At 38.5% G+C, this 27,269-nt stretch overlaps 1 long non-coding RNA gene across 1 annotated transcript in view; it reads left to right on the plus strand.

The window, feature by feature from the left end:
• The first annotated feature begins 5,849 nt into the window (after positions 1 to 5,849).
• The window catches only part of LOC148596042 (uncharacterized), a 68,806-nt gene continuing 47,386 nt past the window's right edge, over positions 5,850 to 27,269 (plus strand). Inside the window, exons 1-2 of the long non-coding RNA XR_015913773.1 lie at positions 5,850 to 6,048; positions 18,560 to 18,704. This is a non-coding gene — a long non-coding RNA (uncharacterized LOC148596042). The remainder of the gene's footprint in view (positions 6,049 to 18,559; positions 18,705 to 27,269) is intronic.

Below are 27,269 nucleotides of genomic sequence, written 5' to 3' on the forward strand. Positions count from 1 at the left end.
TATTTCACAGTTATCTGCACTTTCATATATGAACTTGCCTCAGATCATTTCTGATGTTTAATGCAAGGGAAGAAAAATAACTCAAAATGCTTTTCAGATTTTTAGTAGGAAACCACACACTCAGTTTTTATTTGGAATCACTAATAAGTGGAAAAGTGAGCCAAAATCAAGTGAGCCAAGTCATATTCATAAAGCAGGGGGTTCTTGCATATGAATATTCTCATTAATGCTTTGTAACCCAAATGGACTTAACTTCTTATTAAACATTTTTGTGGTAATTTAAAAAGACTTGCCTGGAGCCAACATTAGCTTTAATATTTTAAAGGTTCTGCATTTGTTAGAGGCTGTCTAAACATCACATTAAGCCGATGAGGTGAGAAAATCTTACGGAGCTTAAAAAGCTTTACCAACAACCCAGCAAAACTATTAGACTAAGTTAGAAATTGATTTTCATAATAAGACTGAGGCTTACCTCTCCTAGCAGAAATTTTGCTAACTGATATTTTGAATATTTGTAGCTATTTTTTTCAGCTGCTATCTATCTATCTACCTATCTATCTATCTATCTATCAGGTGCTATCTTCAAAGTCCTGTATACAGGAGGCAATTCTGTGATTTGAGGCAGATCTATTCATGCAGGTCCTGGTTTTGCAAAGATTTACAGGTGTGTGTTAACTTATGCACTCTGCATAGTTCCATAAAAGTCAATGACTTCTTGAAGCTTTGACAAAAAAGGAATCATAAGAGTTTGCATGGAAGTAAGAATTTGCAGAACTGGAACTGAAATATGTTGATTACACTATAGAGACATGCTTTAAAATCAATGGTTTAAGACTACAAAACAAACAAACAAACAAAAGCCTAGATTAAAAGAAAAAGAAAACCCAATCCTGATTCAAGAGGAAATTCTTCTCTAGATCTAACCCTGTGTCATAGCATGCACTTCAATTCATCCAAATCCCTCTCATGGTGACAATCCTTGGGTCAAATTCGGAAGCAAAATGTACAGTAATTCAGTTAGTTAAGTTACCCTTATAGTGCCCATTTTGACCATTGAGTTCTTGATTCACCACAAGGAACACTTTACTGACTTAAAAGACTAGACTTCCCAGGCAAAATGCTGCCTGGACAAAACTTCATATATGAGAGAGAACGAATGACGATGGGTATCATGCATCATCTTCATGTATTGCTTTATTTCAGCTCATGTTCCTGAAAGCCCCTGGACAAAACAGCACTTACATTAAAATCTTAAAGTAAGTGAGAATAAAGCATTTGTTTAAATTTTTTTAAATGACATGCATATATGAGGAAGCATAGTGTATTGGGGATAAGAAGAGTAAAAGTCCTTCAGAGCGATTCTTAACTGGTTGCAAATGCTCCATTTAGTGTGGTTTTTATTTTTCTTTTTTCCTTAAATTATCAGAAAAATTAAAAAAAATCTTATGTAGGTGTCATTTTAAAAAACAATGTGTTTTCCAAGGAAATGATTGTCACAGCTCTTATGCTTGTTTTGTAGATTGCTACTTGAAAACTAAATCAAATGGGTTTTGGATTTTTAAAGTTTTTCTCTTTAAGTATATGTTACTTTTACACACCTCATCTATTATATTTATGTTGGTATTACCTTAGAGGTTTAAATGGTACCATTTACATATTTTATCCAATTCTCTTATGTTCACTTAGTGAGGTAGAATAAAGATTTTTTTTTATAAATGGAGTAGCTTGCTAGTTGTAGATAAACTACTGTAAGTGGGACTAAAAGGAAGGCATGTGGTTCTTCAGGAGAGATAACTATATTGGGTTTATGAAAATAACAATCTTAAATACCATGCATGTTTTAGTTTGGAATCCAAACAGATGTGAACATATGTGGAGGCTGAAATGGCTTTACTGCAGGAGAGGAAACTAAGCATGTGGGCTTTGTACTGTTAGTGAAGTGTGTGATTTTCTCAAATAATATTTATTTGCTTTTCCATGCCTTCAATGTGTGCCAAACACTTTGAAATATTTAATCTAAGTTGAGTTCTTTTTTTACTTCATTGTAATGTGCAGTTTTTACTTCTGGCAGGATGAAGTGCCTTTCCCTGTTACCGTTAGCATAGGCCTAGCTGATTTAGGAGCGTTGGGCTCACTGTGGGAGCGGGGCCTCTGGCAGTCATGATGTCCTAGCTGACTGCCTGAGCCTGCCTGGAAATCTTCTCTCTTCTTTCAGCTGGGAAGTTAAGTTAGTTCTTAATGGCTTCCAATGGGTTCCAAGACTGTGCCCTCCTATGACAAGGGATAGACATCCAGGAAAAGAAGATACTGCATACCAGTGCCATGCCTGAGTACCAAGCCATCTTCATTTGACCTTTTGGGCAAGCTACTTTTATCTGAAAAATTTATCAAGTGCCACTAATACAGGGAAATGATGCATTAGCCAGAGAAGAGCAACATAGGGCAGATGAGCCTGGCCTGATTCTAGCTTTCTTACACGTTCAGAGCTAGGTATCGCAGCACCTTATCTTCCTTTTGGGGACTTTGTTTCCTTTCCACTGTTAGGATATGTAGTGGCTTATTGCTGAGCCAAAGGGGCGCAGTATTTCATTTTACTCCAGGAATCATCTTCGGGTGAAACTGTGGCAGAAGAAAGTGTCTAGTAAGCATTTATTCTGTTCTGTTTAGGATGTTAATTGTTGGTTAATAAGTGGATGTTACTCTCAGATGATACAAAAGTAATAATCTTTCTTCTGTCTTCCAGCTTGCTTTACTGATATTTACTGGTTTAGTCTCCTTCATGCTTTTCATTTCTTTAGTGTAAATATAGGTTTCTGAAATAAAATGCATGATCTTTATTTTTATTTTTATTTTTTTTGTAAACACATGGAAATCACTGAGAAATAAGATGCTAAGTTATCATTCAAGCAAAATGTCTTTTACAATGGAAAGTTTTCTTGTGTTTAGGACAATTTTGATGATATCGGAGAGCACAAAGTGGCTGGTGTGGAGCCAGAATCTGGCTCCTGACTGTCAGAATTGTCTACTTGCTTGCAAACAGGCCTGTCTATGTGCAAATGTAAAAACAAGAAGAAAACATTATTATGATGTACATATATGGTAAGGTGGCATACGTATATAGCTTTTTTTTTCTGATGTGATCAAACCAAGATTGATTCTGTAATGTATTAATAGATTTTGTGGGTTTTTGTTTTTCTGTGTAGATAATGTGCACAGACAGAATGTCTTGTCTGAGTGCTTGAAAGAAAGGACTCAGAATTGCCAGTAGATGCTCTGACAAACTAAGGCTTGAGCCTGCAGCGCAGAGGCAGCTCGTGGCGCGTTGAGCAGAGCACAAGACGTGCCAGGCAGCCCTTTCCCAGGCCTTCTGGGAGCTGAACACAGCGAGAGGGAGGCTTTGCCTTCTGCCTTGTGTTCCCCCCTTCTGGCTAGGACACAGATACTCCACAGTGCACTAGGGAAAGGTCAAGATGTTAATGGGTATTTCATGATAGTATTTGGCTTCTCGGCTTTCTCAGGCACGTCTTTACAAGGCAAGCGCAAGCAAATTTGCAATTATGTGTTTGCCGTGGGCCTCACTGGGAGCCAAAATTTCCCTGACCTGAAACATTCACCAGAATTTGAATTAGTGCTGCCCAATTAACTAACGGCTGTCGTTAAACACTACAAATCTGAAAATAGCCTATTTTCTTCTGCACCGTGAACTGAGAACTGTTCAGACCAAGCTAAGAGGAGTTGCAGTGGCAGATGAGTAACGTGGCGTTCCCAGCCTGTTACTGCCGGCACCAGTGACAAGTGGAGCTGCTTGTGCTGACACCTCGGCTGGTATCCATGCAACAGCTTTCATCTTTCAGGGGAGGCAAGCAGTGTTTTGTATGGAAAACTGGAGCTGCTTCTGCAGCAAAAGCTACATTGTGTGCTGCAACCCAGTACCTTGTGAGTTCAGGAAAAAGATTTCCTTAGGGCCTCTAGTAAGGGAGATATGTTCTCTTGCAGAGGATGTCTAGGTTACTTTTAGATCCTATGTTTTAGGAACCATGCAGCAAAAGATGAACTTCGGGAACGATGGTGTCAGCAAAGCCCAGTCTGGGGGTCTCTGTGCAGCTGGGCTGTGGGGTCAGGCCCCCTCTGAGCAACCTTGTGGCCAGGCTGCCAACACTGGCTGTCTGTATTCCTGTCCTGTATTCCCTTTCACATAGTGCTTCTAAGGAAGAGGGGAGGAATTGGGAAGTGTGGCCTGAGAGGTGCGGAGCTGCACTTCCCTGGTCCTGTGGATGGAAGGGATTTCTCGGGACACCTATGAAGCGCCTGAAGGAGCGGCGCAGCTGGCTGGGCGCCCTTCATCCTCCACTGTCCCATGTAGTTCTATGCATGTATGTAATAAGACCTGAAAAGAAAATAAGGGGAAGGACAAGAAAACCACAATATGTATAGAAGACTATGGACATTGACTTGTATTTATTTTTGTAGATTCGATAAAAATACATTTAAACTGGAAGTCTATATATTCTGTATTTCAATAAATGTAATCTGATTCTCCCTCTAGTCAGTGGAAGGAAAAAGGTATATTGATGTTACATCTAGAGAGAATTTCAAGCATTTAAAATTTTATTTTGAATGTCTTTTGCATTTGCCTCTTAAATTCTCATTTAATTTACCCCCTGATGCAGTGCTTTGTTGCTTCCAAAGGTTAGGAATAAAAGGCTATATTGACTTTACTTTAAAATTTTTGAGGTAATTGAAATTGTCTAGCAGGGATAAAAATTTCTCTAGAAAAAAGATATCTTAGCAATTAAGAGTAGTATCACAGTACAGTGTGCGATGCTCAACACATAAAGGGACTAAAGAGATTTGCACTGGCAAGTCTTAATACCTGCTGTGCTCAGCACAGGTACTTTTGAGCAGAATGGTCACTTCTTTGCATGATGAAGTGCTTCAGCGTATCAACAGAAACTCTCAACTTTCTCAAATAAAGCCTGGCCAGTGGCCATGCCATCCTGAACCTGCCATAAGTGCACACAGCCCTCTGGGCAAGAAGGAAGCAAAGTAAGTGACCAAGTCCTTTTTATAGAAAAAAAGTATCAGCTTTCACAATCCCACTGCTTCTGCAACTTTTGTTGAACAAATACTCTTTTCTAAACACTTAAAATAATCAAGTAAAGGCCAGGGTTCTGACTCCTGCATTCAGTTTAAATCCAGTTCTTCACTACAGGTTCATTTTTTAATGTTTGGGACATGTGCCGTGGATGTCATTACGCAGATATGATCCTGAGAGTGCAATTCAATAACTAAGGAGGGTATATTTTTAGTTAATACAATTCTTAATGTAAATTCCAAAAAGAAAGAAATAATAAGCTTTTAAAAGTAAAGTCTCTATGAATGTGTCCACATTTCTGACGCAGGGAAGACCTTTCGGGGGTTATGCCAATGTAACATGCCTTTATAATGTTCAAAATTTTATCATTAAGAGTCTCTTAATCTAAATTTATATGAAGTAGATTACCTGTATTTTCTGTGTGCATAAGCTGATATACAACTACTGCAGTTTTAAAAGATGAATCTTTGTCCTGCACAATTTTGAGAATGTAGTTTATCCTCTACATTTGCCTAATGCAGTTTCCCTGACTACAAAATAGTTTTTTTGCCAAATGGTGTATGCAAATATTTTGTGAGATGGTCTGCACCTTTGCAAAAACTAGGGCAAGCTCTACAAATAATGTCAGTAATCAATCAGATTTTTTTTTCCTGAAGTAGTGTGAAAAAACAAATGTATTTTTCAGCAGATGCTTTTCTGATATTTTTATGAAAGCCCTAATCACACCGTGTGTCTGTCACTTCACCCACAGGTACATTTACATCCCAATGGGAGGATCTCAGGCTAGCACGCTTGGGATGCTCTTTTCCTCAGCGCTCACTTTTGCTTTTGTGAGCTACTGGCATGGAGGCCAGAGCTACCTTTGGTACTGGGGGACTTTTAATTGGCTCGGACTAATTGTGGAAAACGGCATCAGGAGGCTACTCTGTGCTCCATCTATTCAGCACTTAACCGTAAGTTGAAACTCATTTCACTTTGTCTTCGTGATTTCCTCTCTTTGTGCTCACTTGAAGTAACTGGCTTGGTGTCAATCTAGGTTAAAGCTTAATATTTTCTTCCCCACGCTCTCCTATTTGAAGCAAGCGATGAAATGAGAACTTGGCAATGTATCAGTTAGGCAAACATTGAAATGTGCAGGGGCTTAAAGGCTTCCTGTGCAATTCTAGAGTAAGCAACAGCTTGTCAATATATGGCTAAACAGAAACAGCTTTAATACATGGATTATGATTTCATTCAATTTTAATCTTCACTAAAATTAGGAGTTTACTTTTCTAACCAAGCGTATATTGGACTAATGCATGGGTAGCAGCCGTTTGCATTTGAGAGCATGGTTGCACTGGGATTCTTATGCCACTAAAGAATCAAATAAAGAAAATTTTATTTTGCCTTGATATTTTCACGTAGTTGGGACCTTTGTGCTCTCATTCCAAAAGGAAAAAAAAACCTTTAACATACAGTCATTTTAGTCTGCAGGCTTGCTCAGTATTCAATCCCAAATCTTCCAGTAACTATTTGTAAGAATAAATAATCCCTATAACTCATTTTTTTAGGAGTGATAAATGCCTGGAAATCTTACTTCTATACAATACTGTGATGGTGATTACTCATTTTCCAATCAAATGAAGTCCTAATGCTGAAGTAATTATTGTACTTGTTCTCCAACCTCCTTCCGCCTCCTTCCCCACTTTTAACTTTCATTGCTGTGGGATCCTGTGTGTGGCAGTTGATACATCTAAGTGATTTACTGGCTGGTAACAGGCAGTACAACCTTATATCATCCATCTGTTCATCACAGTGAAACTGGTGAAAGTTGAGAGGCTGCCTTTTTCCTTCCTGGAGAAAGAATTTATCAGATCTATTAATCTGGGTTCTAGGAAACAGAATTTCCCCCTCTCGCACTTGCATGTGTTTGTCACTGGACTGGGGAACAACATAGTTTTAGGCATCCAGCTTTATGGGGAAGACATAGGTATAGTCTTTTTCTGTACTCACTATCACTGTTTGAGAAGTTTGTGAAGCTCTATGGAGCTTAAATGCCATTATAATGATAAGTATGTGGCTTTTTTTAAGATGGGGTTGTGTGTGTTGGGTTAATGAACTAACACATAGCTCTCATTGCAGTTAGACAGTGCTGGTAACTGTGTTCCTTTTTGCAGAAATTAAATCCCTAAATAGGACCAAGTTCATTTTCCCCTTCTCCTTTCCTGCGCTATCATCCAGTGGCCTAGTTAGTGGCCTAGGCAATTTCTTCCAAAACTCCCTTGTTTCCCACTTCTGTTTGGAAGCATTGCTGTAGGCCATCCTTAGAAGTAATGACAACATTTTTAATATGAATAGCATCTGAGTTCTTATAAAGAATAAAGTGCTTCCTCTGAATTGGTAAAGTGAGCACATCCTGGGCTGCATGTGATTATGCTCGAGTCAAGCTTTGCCTTGTGTCTTGAAGGTCCCTCTGCAGCAGTGCTGGCCAGGAGCGTGGCCACCCACCCCTTGTGGCGCCTCCCTCGCTCTTCTCCCAACTTGTTTTCTTCCTGGAAGCTGACACGTACGAATTGTTGCAGATGAGCTAGTTGGACTCTTCCTGGAGTGTGTGATGTTCTGTAGGAAATACAACAGTAACTTCCCTATGATGTTGTCTCTCATATTTTTTTTTCCCTTATCATCTGACTCTTGTTACTTTTGGAAGCATTCCCATATTACTGGATCACTGCAAGCCCAGTCACAGTGGTTTGGGGACCTCATTTCTGGGTGAAGATTTTTCCCTTAGATATCCTCTGCTGACAAGCTGAAGTCCTTTGCAAGCTTGTGCTTCGCTCAATGTGTTGCCTCTTGCCTTTTTTTTTTTTTCTCCTTGTCCCCGTCTATTTACCAGAGCTATATTGTTGTTACAGTTGAGTTATAGCTGTTAGTTGAGCTGAAGGTGTTCATTTGGTAAAAAAAGATTTAAAAAATAAGCTTAAAAAACAAGTTGATTTTAAATTCTACTCTGATTTTTAGAATAAATTGGTTGCAAAACAAGTTACTAAACTGCATTATTTTTTCCCCTGTATTCTCTCACTTCTCGTGCAAAAGAAGGCACATTAAGAAATCTGAATAAAGCCCTTTTGTGTTTTTGTTGTTGTTGTTCATTACTCTTTGTGCTGACTAAGAATATATGTATATTCTCCAAAAAGAATTGGGCCCATTTATAGAGATTTTATGGTAGCTTAAAGCTCAGAACCTCAAGCATAACACAGTATGGGCAAATAACACTTCTGCAGCTTTAAATTCAACCTGACATTCTCAGGCAAACTGGAGTGACCAAGGAAGCATAGGCATTATTCATGAGAAGTAAAATCAGTGTATAAGCAAAACTCTCCCTAGTAAGTTCTCTGACCTGAAGCATTTGATCTGTGGCTTTTCATTTTTGCTGGTTTCAAAAAGTGCCTGGCTTCCTCAGTTCAGCTCTAAGAAAGCTGATTATTTTTCTTGTGTAGTTTGCAGCCTCAGTTGCTTATATTTTCTCCGGTGACTACTACTGTTCGATATTAGTAAATTAGAGCTAAATTCAGTAATATTTCAATCCTTTTCATCATAGCACTGTATATGTAACAATAATTCATGTGCAGCATAAGATAGGCTGGGAGCTCTGCTTTAAAAAAACAGAGAAGTTTTACTAAATTTTATCAATTCTTCTTTTTATTCTTTGTTGAGATATTTAGAACTCTACTGAGCAAAGCAGCGTTGTATTTCACTGTATTAATTTCTTGCATGTGAACAGACACTGCAGTAGTAACTCATTTGAAATCAGTGACAGATTTTCTATTGATTTTTAATAAACAATGAATTGGAAATAAAGTGTCAATGTCTAAGATTCTTCCAGTGATTTCATTATTTACCTCTCCTCCATTTGCTCGAGGAAAACCAAATATAGATTTGCACAAGACATTGGATCTTGGTTTAAAAATCCTTTTACAATGATTTAAACCTCAGAATAGCTGACATGTTGAAATTAATGGATTTCTTAAAAAGGAAACATTTGGAAAATATCCAAAAGAAGATCTAGCAAAGAGGATGAAGTTGGCAGATTGTTAAATTTAATTTAATGTTTTTATCTCAATTGAAACAGTATAACTTAGTTTCTTCATAGTAAAGTAAAAACTTTGCATTCAGTCTAGCAAGATTTTTTTTTAATTGTGGGACATAAAGATGTCTCTTCTAAAGATCATACTATAATGAATTTCTCGTTCAATATCTTGTTTTTGGCTTTATTTAATAAAGAACTAAATACACCATAATTCAATTTGGGAAATCAACTGATTTTAAGCATGCCTTATTTTAAAGTAACTTCCACTCTTCTTTCAAGTTTTTGTTTTCTGAAAGTATAAAAAAAGCTCAGATTCCACTAAGTGTGTTTCAGTGCACTGGAAACAGATCTTCAGTAAGATCTCTGCGATAATTAAAGGCCCCGCTCAGCTGTTCTTTCGCACATTGTTGGCTTTGATCTTTATTTTGCTTTATTCACTGTAAGAATGCTTACACTGCTGATTTACAAATGTCAGGAGCCTGGCTGGTCTTTTCTTCTTTACTAATAATTTCATATAATTCCTGCATGTTTTTGTTGCAGTATGATCACTCGCCTAGGTGACAAGCATTTCCAATAATCCTTTCCTCTCAATCTCCTCATATGCTTAGTGTGTGGTTTGGTTTGACTCTTCACTCTCCGATAATCTGTAAGAACAGAGGGTGAGGGAGTTGAATAAAGTACTTTAATCAGACCCTTACTCTTCAGTGCAGAAGTGTTTTGGGGGGTATAAGCTGGGAAACCCCAGCCCACCGGGTCTCTGGGCCTGGCATCACACTCCAAAGAGCAAATAGTAGCATCCCGCCTTCATGGAGGAATGGCCCAAGGGTGGAATGCTCTCTAGCTGGGACGCCTCCTCCCCACCCTCACCTTGACGTCAGCTGGATCACGGGCCTAACCAGGCCGGCTTGCTCTTGTGCAGAACAGATGTTCTCGACTCAAGATCAATAGGATCTCTTGTCCCTGCATGTGAGCATTAGCCAGACCAGATTTGTGATGACTGAAGTCCCACAGTATCTGGGAGCAGCAAGCTCGGTTATCAAGGTGGAGGTGCCGTTTCATACAGAGCTGCTGAACAACCTTCTAAGATGAAGCTGGGCAAAACATGTTCTTCCACCTGCCGTGAGAGCAGCATTGCAAGTGGCTGATGTGAATGGTGATACCTGATGCATCCTAATTTTTTTCAGTGACTTAGAACTTTGGGAAATCATAATTCTGAGTCACACACTGACTCGTGTGCCTTTCCTTAAAGAACTGTTTGTCTCAGACCCTGTAACAAAGACTAAAAACTAAAAACCTGGTAGGTGCCTTGTGACAAGGTGGCTTGCATCAGGGATGAGCATCTGCTATGTGATGCAGGCTTTAGTACAGCAAATGACAAATGCAGCTGACATAAGACTTCAGTGATAATATTCTATCATTTCATGTCTTTTAAGTGCTAGCATTTTTTTTCCTTTCTCAAATCTGTGTGAAATATTAATTTTTTGATGCCAGCAATGGGGAAGCTTTTGTAATTTCTCATCTTTCTTTGCTAGACGATTGTGCGGCAGTGTCAGCTGGGAAGCCCTCGCAGCAGCCGCTCGGTTGCCATAACAGGTCCGTGTTCCTCCCACCGGGCAGCACTGTCGACTTCCCGCTCTGCCTGGGGCACAGCAGGCACTTTGCCGGGGCTCAGGCCGGAATGGAGGCTGCAGAGCAGGAAACCAGGCTGCGGGGCGAAGACGAGGCAGAGCGATGCTGCGCGTGCGCTGCGCTGCTGCGTTAATACAGGGCCTCGCTGCAGTTCAGTGGAAAAATGAGTCCAGACAAGAGATCTCAGCATTTATGGAAATGCAAGTGAGCATCACTGGGTGGTAAGGAGGGGTTGCTGCGCCTTTCACAGCCTCATGCAACCGTGCACAACTCGGAGCGGCAGAGCCTTGCCGTGTGGGAAGTTACCCCACGGTTTGCTGAGACTGTTTATCAGGGGTCTCCTGCAGATTATTATTAAGTATTCTTAATTTACTAGCAGTTTCACTGCAACAGTGTAGGGAGGCTATGTGCAAAATGCTGCACTAATGATCAGTGAAGTTAATTCCTGTACGAATTTGGTTAGAATTTAAAAGGTGAAAACATTAAAATGTGGGAACGGGAATGAGCAGCCTGGAAGCCAGAGGGTGCACCCCCTGGCAGAGGTGCAGACATGGAGAAGGGTGCAGAACTCAACCAGAAGCCATCCCCCTCGGTGCAAGATTAGATGCAGTTACAGGAATGTACGCAGGGCCCTTACTTGGGTGAATTCCCTGTGTTAAACAAAAAACAGGAAAGAGGGCAGCGTATTTGAACGCTGTTCATTTAGCACTTTTCACAAGCTGCCATTTTTAAAAAGACTGTTGTTTGTTGGGCAGGTTCTTTTGGGGTGAAGAGGAAGTGTAGAAGCAAGTTCCGAAATTTACGTCTGTGTATGTAAAACTCTCACGCATATGTCTTTAAGCATAGTGCATCCATACCAGCTGGTAGGAGGCTTTCTTCGAGCAGAAATGGGGGTTGGCTCTTTGCTGAGAGATGCTATAAATACTGATCTTTTGGAAAATCTAAAAATGAACTGGTGCTAGTGCAAGACAGCGTTTTGTTAAGTGACTGTTTAGTAAGACAGCAATAGAGATGAGTATCTTCTCAAATACCATATATAGCATTTACTTCTAAATTCAGAAACATGTTCTATTTGTGAAAATAGATTTTAACTGACAGCTGCTTGATTTTAATTGTGTGGTCCTCTCTTTATACGAGTGATGTACTGTCCGTAGGGAATTACAGCTCGTTTGCATCATCCTGTCTCTTTGAAAGATGTTTTTCATTTCTCTCCTTCCCTCGTGAACCTTCTAGGAGCTAATCTTTACTTTTACTTTGAAAGTAAAACATACCTGGAAAAGCAAAGGAGATAACCTTCGGCCATAGTTAAACTGGGGAAGAAGGGAGGGAACATCCACACCGAAACAAATGCCGGAAAATTAAGTGAACAGAAGTAAGGGGGATTGGATCTGGGTTACAGCTAGACGAAGAAAGGAGCAAATGGGTATGGTTTCCACGACTGCTGATAAGTATAGTGTATCTTGATATGAAATTAAATACACCCTTCTATTTGTGGTAGCTTTGGATGGGTAAGATCTGATAGCTCTTCTAGTCTACTTTCTACTTGCAGGCCTGTTCCTTGGTACTGTTATAGCTCTGGTTATTGCACAATTTTGGCGTGGTGGGACAAGACTATGAATATTTTTGTCTAAGAAAAGATTCTTCTTTTTTTGTTGCCTTTTTTTTTTCTCCCTCCTGATATGTTCTGTGGTACTGTCTCTACTGTTACCCTGTTCAGTATCTGCATAGGATTAGGTATTATGTTAACATGTTGGACTCATCAGCTGCCTATCCGTTCTTCCTGCTGCTCTCTAGCCGAGTTTCTTCTAACACTTATTAATGAGCAGACAAATTCCCGCTCTGTATTTCTGCGGTCTCCCCGACCCACCCCTGTCACCGGTACCCCCGACAACGTATGCTAACAAGCACCACTTAAAGTTGCCCTGCTTGGACCCACCCCATCTTCATTTCTACTGCTCACTTTAAAAATTAAATAAATTGGCGGTCTGCTTGGCAGAGCTTTGTCACAATTTTCAGTCTTTCCTCCAACCCATCTGCTACCCCAGCTGCTCAGTCACACCCTGCCCTCCATTTTCAGTGTGCCTGACTGTAGATAGATAAAATAGCCAATAACTGTTAGTCAGAATGTAGCGCTTCTCTTCCCACTGCCCCATCTGCTGCTCGCTCGCTCCCAGCTTTTTACCCGTGCTCTTGTTTTTTGCTGTGCCGTTATTTTTGGCAAATGGCTGCATTGCGGATGACCCAGATTCAACGGATGCTTTGAGGTTTGCGCTCTTGTGTTAATGGGGGTGATTACCAGGGATGGAGTTTGAAGTGTTGGCCTGTCATTTATCTAAGAGAATATTTCCTAAATGACAATACCTAATAGTGTTTATAAGGTCAACTGGATCTTCTCTATTGCTTCTGTAGATAAGTAAATTAATATTGGCCTTACCCTTTGGTTATAATGCAGCGAGGAGTGAAAACTGAAGTTTATATCCTTAGGTTGCGCTGATAAAAGGTTGCTCCAGTGAGCACTGTTTTTCCCCCAGCAGTTTACCTGATGCACATAGTTTTCCTGATACACCTCTAGTCCTGTTGCTGTAACTGAAATTGGATGCATCCCCCTCTTTTTTTTCTCTTGTTAAACCCTACATTTGCAATGTCATCAGGCATTGCAAAGAATATTTCATTTAGTTTTTCATGGAATAAAATAAAGAGAGATTACATTACATTAACCTTTAAATATTGCTTTTAAACAAAGTAGTAGGAACATTCAGGAAATTGAAAGGTTTGATCTTTAATAATCTTAAGTGGTATCTGTACTCCCTACCCATACGGGGCAATGGAGGATAACTTAGAGATTAGGTTTTATATTCATCATAGGTTTTTTTTTTTGCTTATTTTCTTCAATACAACAATAGTGCAATGTATGGTCTAAATGCTATATTATTTCTAATCATTATGAATAAGTTGGCTGATAGGGTTAAGTGGAGGAAGATGAAATCTCTAGGTCAGATAGTAAATATCATCTGTTCAAGAAACGACAACACCACTAAAAATTTTGGCTCTTTAAAAAGCAAAGTCAGATGAAAATAGAATAATGTAATATGCAGTATTGCAGTTTCTAGTATCAAGAACATGTTTCTTGTCATTCTGGTCATAGTATCTGACAGACTTACCCCTCAGTGCGTATGTTCCCATGCAAAGTATCCAAATGCTTCTCCAACTTTATCATATTATTTTGCTTGGACCAGCAAAACTCTGAAGGGTCGTTCAAAATGACAGTTAAGTGTTCTGAATAGCTGTTTTGCCTCAAGAATATGTACATTTGTTTAAATTGCCACAAAATGAATTCCCTATGTGAGGCTTGTTAAAGTACTGTAGTTAGAAGCAAGCTTGATAACATCACTGGCTTTATGTGTAAGTTTGCTCTAATCCAGCCCTATTTCATCTCTCTGCCATTGACTAATATCAATGTATACCAGTGTCATATATTAGTGAAAATGCAAATTTATTATTGATTAGCTTTAGCTTGTCTTGGACAGAAGTTTTTCTAAATGGTGCTCTGCTGTCCTAAACCACTTTTCCTGCCTTGTTTGTTTGTTTCCTACTGATAGTGATGTAATTACCCTGCAGTACAAACAAAAACAAGGGTATATTCTATTGCCTCCTTTGCAGTCTCACTTCAAACTTTCACCATGTCCTTTAACTTGACTCTTAATTCTAACTTAAATGATTTATTCTGGTGCATGTTGTCAGTAATTTTTTTTTTTCCTTCAGAAACAGTTACTATACAAGCTTTCTATTTCTGCATGGTTTCCACTTGGAGTCTTAATGTGAGATGCATATGTAACAGGAAGTGGATTCAGGAATGGGATTTTTTGGCCTGTGTAGGTCATTTTTCCTCTTACCCTCTCCCGTATTTCTCAAACCCCCACACAAGCTTACTGTTCTGTTTACACCGTTATGTGGTAACATCCTTTGTTTTTGTAAGGTGAATGTGAAGGCCAAGTGGAGAGAGATCGGGCAGTAGGCATTTTGAGCAACCCAGCAGTGTGCAGAGATAGGTCTTTAGCAACATCTGACCAAATTTTGCCTGAGACTGATTCACAGCAGGAACTGGGTTGGACTATCAGCCTGGGCTCCCTTCGAACTGGGTAAAGGTGGCCTAAGCCAGTCTTTGTGAGTTACCTGCTTTATCACACACTCATATCTATCACACATCCAGACTGAGTATCCTGACAATATGTCTGGTTTTTGTGTGCTTTACATCCTACAGTCCATTTATTTCATATAAAATGTGTTTTGTGGAAGTGAAGTATTATGAAATATTGATACTAGATTACAAACAAAACGGAGCTTTGAGGAGGAATGCAGCTCTAAGGTTTTCAGCCAGGCAGCCACAGCTTCATTGTCATTTTTAAGGTGCTCTTTTACAGCTTCAGCTCTATTTCCAACACAAAAAAGAGAGCGAGAAAAACAGCAGGAACTTCCAGAGAAACAACACAGCCCAGAGCAGCAACTTGTTGCAATGGGGCATATTGTTAATGGCATGAAGTAGCATAATGAAGACTTGTGACTATGGACTTTTTTTAAATCTGCTTTGATGAAAACAACTTGCCACATATTCAGAAAAATGTATGCACTGGTAGTTACTTAAATCACAGATGTCATTACTGATTATGTAAACTAGCATCAGTCTTTTTTCATGTATAAATACTTCAGATATATTAATTTAAGCACAATAGCTGCTCAGGTACTTTCATAATTTTTTTTTTCGGATGAGTGTTTAAATATTTTTTTTTAAGTTTGTTGCAGTTGAATAAAAATTGCAGTAACATCAAAGACTCTCAAGAAAATCTTTACTGCTTTTTGAATCAATACCTAGCAAAGCTAATGGAAGTTAGCTACAGTGAAGTCCTGAAATGATTTGTTGTTTGTAAACTGTTTCTCTCTTAAAGTATACCCTTATACCTTATAAATGACCAAAGGCTTTTTATGGTCTATACTACAGACAACTTGTATTATTCAATGTACAATACTTTTGGAGAGGCTGATGTATTATATTCAACAGCTTTATTTTAGTAAATGTATTAGTGTTTTTTTTAAAAAAAGGTGTCAGGGCCTTTTTAGTTAGTAATGCTGTTTGTCTTGGTTGCACTACTTTGGGTTGCAAAACAGGCAGACCTCAGGTCTACCAGGTCTAATCAGTATCTCAACAGAAAATGCAGTTAAACTGTAGCTCTCTGATGGATTGCCCATCTCTAACTGTAAGAGAAAAGAAAATTCTCTTTTTCTCTCCTAGCTGACAGTGTTTGTTTCAATGTACAGCTGATGGGTAGGCCTGATAGACAACGGAAGAGTGAAAAGCAGATATGATGGTAGGTTATGCGCTGCAGATGAGCCACTGCTCAATCAGATTCAACGAACATAGTGCAAGAACACAGGAAGTTGGGATACTCGTCACAAAAGGTCAAAATGACCTTGGTTATTAACATGAATTTAACAGCAAGACTTTGAGAACTTTGTACATGTGCACATACAGGAGGCACTCTGCAAAGCCTTACATCCAAGTCTATGGCATATTCATTCCTGCGTTCTCTTCAGGAGAAACAGCCTCTGCCTCTCTGAGAACGGAGGCAGAACATCTTGGAAGTCTGTGGGCAGCTCTGGGGATGCAGGGTACTAGAAATGGAAAAAGTTGTTTCAGTAAGTAATTGTCAGTGTCTGTTGAATATTTATATAATCATATTATATTCTATGCACTTTCCTTGTGATGCCCTAGTTTTGCTCCAGAATTTTAGTAGCAAAAAAACTCAGTTCATTTTCATAGATGAATATTTTTGTCAAAGTTATATGGAAAATTGACTATTATTGTTTTTATATACAGATTGATAGAGTATTTTTTCCTTGCAAATTATCTATCCATGTGCTTGTGCTGACGCAGACTGATTCATACATTAGACATAGTTCCAATTGTAGCTCATATTCATTTTACCAGAGATGCAAGAATGTGTTAAAATTGTATATTTATGCTTGTAACTGTAATTCATTTGAAGTTTTATGACTTTATAATCTAGCAATTGAAACCTTTGTTTTGATGTTTACAAAACTAGCAGTGTAATCCTTTCTGTACGAGTACATTTTTAGACCTGCTTTGAGCATTGTGCATGTGCTGTTTCAGGTATCTCAGCATGAATTCTGGTCTGGCTGCAACTATTAAAGATTAATTGCTGCTCTTTTTTTTTTATTATTTATGTTATTTTTATGCTTTGATTCTGCAATAACAAGACCGTTCTATTTTTGCTGCAATATCAACATTTAGGACTGAAGCCTCCTTATATTGTCCTTAGTTTCCATTCCCTAGCGTGAAAATTTTCATTCCTTTGCAAGAGGCACTCAGTCTTTTGCAGATTCAGGAACTATGTAAAGAGGCTTTCAGCCTGGGGACATGATGAACAAGATATTTTTCTCTATGCAGTGCTGTAATCAGAAAGCATTTCCCATGATGTGCTCTAATGCTGTCTTTATAATTCACTCAACAACTGCAGATTGGAGGAGACTAAAACTTTCTCACCCTTCTTTTACTGACTTCCTGCAGCAGCCCTGCTGCACTTCTGCCTCAGCTGATAATGTAAAATACAGATGCATAAGGTAGTATATGATAGAGACAGAAGTACCTCATTTTGATCATTAGGACAACAACAGCAAAAACTTCACAGCTTTTATTTATACTTCTCGAATATGAACAGTAACATTTGTAATGAAAAAAAAAATAGATGGCATGCTTATTGATGCCGCTTTCATGTCAAAATATCTGTTTGTTAGCAGACTCATTCCAACAACCCATTCTGATCTAACTCTAAAATCTTCTGGTAAAGGTTTATTACTCAATCAAAGCAATAATGACTTTGTTTTATGCTGTTAGTTTTGTACTGGTTTGCTTTACTGCATACTGGAACTTATTGGGCAGTATTATCCATGCAAGGCAAACATGATTGCTCAGAATCATCTACAAAGAAATCATCGAGGACTATATTTAATGCAAAAAGCATTAAGGCAGAAACTGTACAGAACTGTCCAGTTCTGGGCTTCCCAGTACAAGGGAGGCATGGATGTACTGGAGTGAGTTCAGCGAAGGGCCATGAAGATGAGGAGGGGTTTGGAGCAAGAACAGCCTACGAAACTGGGACTGTTTAGCCAAGCAGAGAGAAGGCTCAAAGGGCATCTTACCAGTGCATAAAGACATTTGGTTTTCTTTTTTTTTGTAGATCTGGGAGGCGGAATCCAGACACTACTCTATTAATATCTCGTGAAAGGACAAGAGACAAGGCATAAAGTGAAATATAAAAAAATCTGTTTAAACATTAGTAAACACATTTTTTACTGTGAGGATATTAGAACACTGGAACATGTTGTCCAGGCATCTCCATCCTTGGAGATATTTGAAGCCCAGCTGGACATAGTCTTGAGCAGCCTGCTTGAGCTGGCCCTGTACTGAGGAAGCAGGTTAGACAAGACAGACAATCTCCAAAGGTCCCTTCCTGCCTCCACTGTTAAATAAATCTATGATTGAAAAGTGTCATTACAAAATCCTGCCCAAATTTTAATGGCATCAGTGTAAAACCGGTTAGGTTTGTTAAAAACTTCAGGATACATTCCACAAAGATTTGAACTTCTGTATAAATATTCTTTCCATCCTATAACGTTTCTTATAACACTGCTTGCATACATTTTATTCTGAAATCAGGAGATTTGTTAACATCTGCCCTTTTTTTCCCCTTCAGGATCGTTTCTTCTCACCAAGAATTAATCGTCGACTTCATGCTGTCCTGGCATCTGTTTGCACTTCGATGTTGATTTTATCGAATTTAATATTTCTTGGAGGAAATAAAGTTGGAAAAATCTACTGGAACCGGATCTTTATGGAAGGCAAGCTTATTTTGTTTTTTGTGTGTCCCTAGATAATCCAACTTTCCAAAAATTACTGAATTACTGTGTGCCGATCCAGATTCTCTTCTCAATGTACCTACACTGATCTGTGCAAAACGTTTTCAATTCCTTTTCACAACCCTCAAAAGTCTGTCTGGCAAAATCTCAATATAGGCTGTGCAATTGCAAATTAATGTTGTGTTTCTCCCAGCAACTCTGGGAATAGTCTTATTGGGCTTTTCTGTCAGTGAAAGCACAGAAGATCAAATAATAAGTTTGAGACAAGTTGGACAATTTTCTAGGCTACATTTCATGTCCGTCAGTAAAAATAAGCATACTAAAGCCAACCTCATAGACTCTGTAGAAGGACAGTGAGTGAGATCTCTAATGAACACAGGCTGTCATACAGAAGAAATTAGCTTCTTTCTTTCTTTCTTTCTTGTTGTGGATCTTTAATGTTTGGGACCTTTTGAATATTGAGGTTAGAACTTGGGAACAATACTTAGACAATATCAAAATATCGAACTTTGGTGATAATATCAGCTGACACTGCTGTTGAATAAGCAGTTATGCAGAGTTTTGCTGTGAGCTGAATTGGGGATCACAACCTTACCAGGGAAGTAGGAAAGGCTTCTGCTCATAGAAACTCTGCCCTGCAAAGACCACTGCTGTCTCTCACTCCATGCAGTGTTTCCTCTTCTTATTATTTGCAATGTAGCTCTGGGCTCTTAAGCATCCTAGAAGAATAAAACTATCATGGAGTAATTTATGTATATAAAATGAATTCTGTGCACAAGACTAGTTGATACAAACAGTACTGAGAATTTTTTTTAAAAAAAAGAACTTTTTTTTTGCATAGAATATAGTGTTGTTTTGTTAATGTTGGATAGAGGAGATGGAGTAGAGTACTAGTTTGTGATTCATTTTTGCTATTAAAAGATGAAAGTTTGGTTTTTATTTTCTGAAAAGGCTTCATGTTCTGTTAAATTGTTTCCTCCTCCAGTTGGTTGGCTAATAGTTTTACTAGAATAAATTAGCTGACACGTTAGGTTTGGGAATAGTGTCAGATATCACTCTTTATTCATGCAGAAAAAAACCCCAAAAAGCTAATGAAATTGCCCATTTCATGTTTATGGCTTGGTGCAAGCTATTTTCCTAAAAGTAATTTGTAAAATATAAATGGGAAAAGCGTGCCCCCTTTTTCAAAAGAGTTAGTGGTTGGTAAAAGGCCTTTGGTTTTTCTCTCCATCCGATGATGGGCACTGCTTTAGCAAGTAGTTTTATAATTCTGTGGTCTGTTACTCAGTGTATAGTTTGAGTTCCTATAGTTACTGCACTTTCAAGTACTGGGTGTCTAAGATAACAACAAATTAGTTTGATCATTAGTAGCTATGTTGCCGTAATGAGCTAATCCAATTTAACTTTATTTTTAGAACTGAAAAGCTTTTGCTTAGCGCAGCTCATACTCTGCTAGCAGTAGTCTCAGTGTCGAGCTTTATTTTTCTCCATGCTCAGATCACACAGGTGATTAGGAATATGTTCTACTACTGCGTTATGGTTCTGGCAACTCACCCTTGCAAAGGAAAGCATCAGCTCAGGCTTTTATTGCATCTGCAGACCTGCTCCCTTGTGGTTTTCCTAATATTAAACAAATGCCGTGCACTGAAGTTCTAGGGGAAATATTCAAACTATGTTCTTCAATTTAAAGCAATTTTATGTGCTGGTCTGTAGGAAACATAAAAAAGATCTGCACATATATTTGCAGACCATACAGCTAAAAGCTAAAATAAATAACTTGAATTTTGTGTGTTTTAGTCTGTACTCTTATAACGAATCCTATTCATCAATATTTTCATACCAAATCAGTTACTACAATATATACTACTTGGTCATTGCTCTGACAGTCCAAGGATAGATGAGAGGGCCTAGCTTCTTGTCTTTATCTGTAATATGTGTCATTGCCTTGCAAAAAAAATGATTTGTTTGAAGAAGTAGGGGTGATGGTAGTGGTATGTTGTTTTTCTTTCTGTCTGGGTTGCTGTGGGGTTTTGTTTGCTTGTTTGATTTTTCTCCCATGTATGAAGATTTTCTGTTGTGCACTAGGATGTTGAAGAGCTCAGGTTAGAACAGATGTTGACCTTAAGACCACCAGTGTCATGTTAAGAGTAGTCAGTGCATCTGGCAAGCTAGACCCCAAGCTACTTCTGTACGTAAACCCAGACCTGTGTTTTTGTGTGTGACAGACAAAGCAATGTTGTGATGTACAATGCTTTACTAAGACATTTTAGATATGTATCCAGTTAATTTGAATCAATAATTCTTAGTCTTGAGTTGATAAGAAAGAAGATTATTTAGCATGAAATTTATTAGTATTTATTGGGCATTAGGTGAAAAAAAAAACTAAGAATAATATTTTTTCTCTATTTTAAGCAGATTTTTAATCCTTTTGAATTTCATCATAGTTTAGGAAGCCCAGGCAGGCTTTTGTACCACTCTAAAACCAAATCTAGAAAGTAAGCATTTGCATTTGGAAGACATCTCTATATTCCTGGCAGCGTGGCAACCTTGATATTGCCTTTCCAATAGGCAGGGAGGCTCCACATTGACCGTGCAAGATAAAAGCCCTAGGAGGTAGGTAGAGGTGAGGTCAGCCCAAAAGAAGAGCCATGGAAGGAGAGCAGCCCACCTGGCCACCAGCTGCACAAAAATAGTCAATTCCCTTCCTTTGTCCAAATCCCACAGAATTATTTGTAAAAGGATTTGTATGTATACTGGTAGGAAGAAAACAGAAAGAGAACAGATGTGCATTTCACAAATTTATAATTGACAATTGTAGATCACTAGCAAAGTAATTCAAGGATGTACATGCTAAACTTGAGCAATAAAATAGCAAGCAGAAAACAAAGTCTCAGTTTTAGTTGGTGCTTTAGATGTTGTACATGGAATTTTCAGGTCTGGCAAGCAAAAGGATCTGAGAATATCACCATTTTAACATCATAAATGACCAGTGTATAGCAATTTAGAGTCAGACGTTAGGAGTTCTGTTATATAATGTCTAACAACATTGCTCAGGTTCTTGTGGAGGTTGCTTGTTTGCTGGTAGCTGTGTGACGGTGATGCAGATTTAAAATGACTGAGTGCTGACTAAAATGCAAGTTTTGCTGAAGATGAGAATGTGTGACATAGACTTCTAGTTTTGCTCTTTGGTGTTTTGGAGAAAATGCTCTGTTCTTATGCATAGACTCAGTATATCACAAACTTAGAGAAGAGGGTAGAACAGGACTCGCAAGCATGTTAATAAAAGGAGTTAGAGCTCACAGCAGCACAGAGGAGCAAAGAGGACCATACAGGTGAGCAGCCTTTATTATCAAAGTTTTCTAAATGGTTTTCTGAACAGGATTGGTATGATTTGTTTTTCCTTACCTTATGTATGGAAATCTCTAGATGCTGTAATGCCCCTTGACATGCCATATTTATGCCTTCTCTTTTTCTGGAATTCTTTCTTGACAAACATTTGAACTGTTGCAGTGCTTTGCAATGCTCCCACACAACTGAAAAGCAGAATTTATATCTGAGCGTGCCAAGTAGAAGTATTTTTACCTTCTGCTTGCTTCATATATAAAGTAAATTAAATTCTTCTTGCTTGAAAATGAATTTCCTTGCATTATTGAAAATACTACTGATAGTTTTAAGACTGAGTATGTATTTGTGTTATACGTGTGTGTGTATGTGTTTTGGTTCTTATTGTTCTTAAAGTGTTTAGACTATCCCTAGCATTTGCTTCCAAAACACAACTCAGTATCTACCCCATAAATAAATTATAAAGAAAAAACAGTTCCTGGAACAAACATTTGATTTGACCTTTTTAATAAGGCTTTTGCCATGCAAAACTACATCAATCTAATGAAGAACATCTTCTATAAAACAAATGGGTTTTACTCGTGTGTTCAGAGGCATTAATATTGCCCTTCAAAATAGAAGGTTATGTTAAGTGGAGTTCTGCATGGAAGGGCTCTCTGGGGAATGGTTTTGGCTAAGAGGTTTCATTATCTTACTGTGATTGGCAAAAGCTGTTAAACTGGAACAGGACACAAGTATGTTGGCTGATAAAAGTTTAAAGTTTGCTTCATGCTGTTTGATTTGCAAGGACCAGAGTCCAGGTAAATGAGGGAAGTGCGAAGTGCACATGGGGCATATTTTACTTTGAATAGCTCTCTGAAAATGAAACTAGTTTTAATTACACAGAATCACAGAATGGTTGAGGTTGGAAGGGACCTGTAGAGATCATCTAGTCCAACTGCCCTGCTCTTGACTGGAAACCAGTGCCTAACTGTGCCAGGTACTTCTGAAAATGGTCAGGAGTGCTTCTCTTGAGGTCAGTTCATCCCGCACATGTCCATCTTGGCAGGGGATGAGATGCAGTGTCACTTCTCACTGAGTTTGGAAGTGTTTTGTACAACCTGGTTTAGATTAAACTGAATATTTAACCTTTGGGAAGGTGTGTGAGGACACTGAGCACAGAGTAAATTTCAGCTGCAGTTAGAAATGATTTACTGTAAAATGCGGAATGGCTGGCGAGGCAGAGCTGCTGCCAGGAGGGGTAGCTGAGTGCTCTGCCCAACTGCAGACTTTGTGCAGCAGGGATGTCGCACCAGCTACAGCAAAAGCAGAGCGCGTGCTGAAGTGTATTGGCAGAATGATGCATAAAATAATCTGGTCTGCTACTTGATGTTATGAAGGGTAAAGTTAAAATATGGCCAGTTTGGGGTAATGCAATTCAAAAAATCATCTGAAAACTACAGAAAGGAAAGATAGATGAAAGATTGGAAGTCTAGAAGCCATGAGCCTGAAAACAATGGCATTGTTTTCTCCTGAGAGGAAAACACTGAGAGAAGAAAAAAAAAAAAAAAAGTATATAGAAGTTTTGGAGGAGAAAAAAAAAAAGGTAATGAACCATTTTCTATTTTTAGTGAAATTAAGAGAAATAATGGCTGTAAAATGTAGCAAGGAAATTTTCTGTTAGGTAAGAGAAACTTTCAAATTGAAGGGCTTGGGAAGTACTGGTAAGCTCCAGGAGTGCCAGCTTTTGGAGGGCAATCTTTATCCATCAAGTAATGAAGAAATTCATTTCAGGAGGAACCTCTGAAGGATCTCCAGACCCTTTCCAAGCCGTATTTTCTAGAGAGGGCTTATCAGCAGATGCATCCATTTACATGTCAGAGAATTCTGTGTAGAGCACAGCAGCGTTTTTTATTTGTTTTATATTTTTCTTCAATTTTATAATTGAAGGCTATGGTAAGTGGACATAAATACAATTTCACTAAAACCTTATTTTTAAAGCTTGACAATCTGATGGAGAAAAAAGTCCTTAACTGGCCAAGATAGGACTCAGTAGAGATCCTGGTGCCATTTTAAACTTTTAGCGAATACTATCATGGAAAAATCTGAAATATTTGCTTGGTTTTTTTCTTCTAGTCTTTTGGATGGAATGCATATTGTTGTATATGAATATTTCACTAGAACATTTATAAGAGCATTTAAAACCAATTGTACTACACAAAACTAAAGCTGATTTCTCAATGATTGGTTTTTGTCCACGAATTAAGGATGGGGAGGGTTTTAATTTCCCTCAGTTGTCCCTTTTGGCTTTTTTCAAAGCCAAATTAGACCTTATGCTGATCAAAGTTTAGCTATTAGGTTAATTTAGAGAAGTAGTATTGTGATTGTCTTGTTACTAGTGTTAAAGATAATTAATTTTGCTGTCTCAGATATGGCTGACAAGGGTGCATGCTTGTTTGTGCTTCTAACTCAGATGCACTGTGTTCTTCCAGAAGCACTATCTGATGTAGTTTATGGAGGCAAATTGCCTTTGAACTTCTTTACAGCTCTGCAATAATCTCAGAATGCATCAAGTGACTTTTCTCTTCTTTTGACTTGCAAGCAGGAATTTCCATGCTAATGGCATACAAGATTCAAAGGTTTGAATGAACCAAACAGCTCCTGCACCATTTAGTGTAACATGCATAACTGGAATTTTGTCCTAAGACATGTGTTTCTTGTGCTGAAGAACTAACCGCTTATTTTCGTTAATCCGGGTTGATGTAGTAACAGCAGGAAACCATTATCCTATGATAACGTTAAATTCAAATGGCACCACTTGTTAATTGCACTATATTGCAGTCCTGAAGATTTTCTCAGGAAAAAAAAATCATTTTGTATAAATTAAGTAGTGAATGGCTCTTATTTGTAGGGGAACCACAAGGGTATTGGTGTCCCTCAAGATCCGATCCCAGATTGCTTTTACCTGTGGAAGTTATGCCATTGATTTTGAAGACAGTAAAATGAAACCCTTTATTCTCGTAGTGGAAATAGCTTGCTTTGCTATTCAACAGCTATATCATTAAAATACATGTCTTTTTGTTATGTAGCTCCGGTGATGTGTCAGATTTTAATAACAAATAAAAAAACAGGAGATCCCTGTATCAGCTGTTACATGTGCTGGGCTGGATCGTGTAGGATGATCTCTACCCATTGCAAGTGTTGCTGATCATATGCCTCATTTGCTGCAATAATGAGTATAGTAAAAATGTCTCAGGATGATCAGCAGTTCATACAATGACATATCTGCCCTCAGAGACTAACTGAATGTTTCTGGTTGGCTTAGTTAGCAGATAAACTGATTTTAAGGCCAGGAGGAAGTCAACAGACGAGGTGTAGCAAGCGGTTAGAACCTGTTACTGAATGAAATGGAGCTTTGTCGGTTCCTTCGCTCTAAGATGTTGCCAGACAAAATACAGTGATGTGTCAGGAGCCATAAGCAACTTTCAAGCAGCGATCTATAAATATCTAGATACAAAATGCCTCTAAAGTGCGGGAGGAATGGAAATCATGTACTGAAGGACTTGAAGGGAGGTCACAAATCCCCTGGAGTTTTCCTGCACCTGTCTGATATCTTGCTATCCATTCTGTGCATCTTGTGCAAAGCCTTGATTCAGATTTCTTTACAGTTAAAAGAAAAAAGAGGACAACTTCAGTGATGGACTGTTCGGAGTTGCATTGTGTATGTGTATATATTTTGCATATTTTTATTTCTGCCTCTGCCTTTGTTTTGGTTTGGAAGCTTCTGTTGCAGAATAGCTGGGGAATGGTCTCACAGAATGTCAGTTTCTCCAGATATTCATCCTCACTGAGAAATCCCTCTTGCTAATGCTATGCAGAAACTGACATAAGGTCATTTTTCCACAAAATATATTTATGAATGCTATATTGATGGATTCCATAATTTAGAGAAATATTGCATAGCTGCAGGAATAGCACTAAAGATGTCACATTCTTCCAAATGATTCATTCCTCTTCATGCATAAACAAAACTTGCTTTTCTAATCATTGATGTGACCTTGTTTGGTGGGTGCAGTTCATTGGGAAGTGAGCTGGCAAAATCTCAAGAAAACTGAATTTTGGTCAGCAGTAAAATCAAGGCAGTGTTTTCCCCCTCCCCCTCACTTCATCTCCCAAAGGATTAGAGCCTTATAAATATTTGCATATTTGCTTCGGCTTTTTTTAGAGTTGTAAGAATAAAGTATGTTCTGCCATTTTCTGTTGAATCACATTGGTTTGAGCTGGCATTCCTTGTAAAAGCTATTGGAGTGCTGCCATGCTTCAATTCAGCAGTTGCTCTATGATCTCAGAAATTTACCATTTGCCTTTAAAATTTTAGGATTTGATCCTGCAGTCTTATCAATATAAAAAATCCTTTTTTCTAGAGAGACACAGTATAGCTACAGATATGTCTGCCTAGGCCAATATGATTGTAGGGTCAGAAACACAAAGAAGTTGTATCTGTTATATCATGATAAAGTCTTTATTTTACATGGAATGTACAACTACAGATATGCTCAAGAAGAGACTACACTGTCATTGTGTGTACAGAGTTCACTGTTGAGTATTAGGTTGTACAGGACTTACGTAGGTGAAGAAATCCCAACCCCCGGAAAGTGGGGGATTGATGCACTTCTTCGTGATATACTGCTCTTCTTACAAAGAAAACAAATTTGCTACTTGATGGATGATCACCCCAAAGTGTTTAGTGCCTTGGGAAGGGTTCATACAGCCTTTTTCTTTCCATTATAATGATGCCAGTCAGGGTGCAATATGGAATTTCCAGTGTAGTGGAATAGTCTGTTGAGCAGTTGGGGTGGTTAGGTTGGCCAAGGCCATCTTACACATGCAACTCTGCTGGTAGCAATGTGCCTAGTGTGGAAGCTGGAATGAATGACATGGCCCAACATGGATTTTATGCTGAGGTAGCAAATCAGTAGAGCTACTTCGGTAGAGTCTTCCAGAGAGCGAAGCAGTTTGAATGTGTGACTGGACTCCTTGTGTATTAAGCATGGCACAAACATGAAGAAAAAAGAAAAAAAAAAAAGCTTAATATTGCCATGGCCCTTATGACTGCCCTCAGCTTGTAATTTCTGTAGCAGGTAGGAAGGTAGAGTGTTTTTATGATTTATGAAAGAACTTTTAAAAATCTTTTAACTCCCACCTCTAAAACGGTTTTCTCCTGCC

Source organism: Tinamus guttatus, unplaced genomic scaffold, assembly GCF_059628265.1.
Source record: "Tinamus guttatus ecotype Peru unplaced genomic scaffold, ASM5962826v1 Tinamus_guttatus_pri_ptg000033l, whole genome shotgun sequence".
Classification (NCBI taxonomy): Eukaryota; Metazoa; Chordata; class Aves; order Tinamiformes; family Tinamidae; genus Tinamus; species Tinamus guttatus.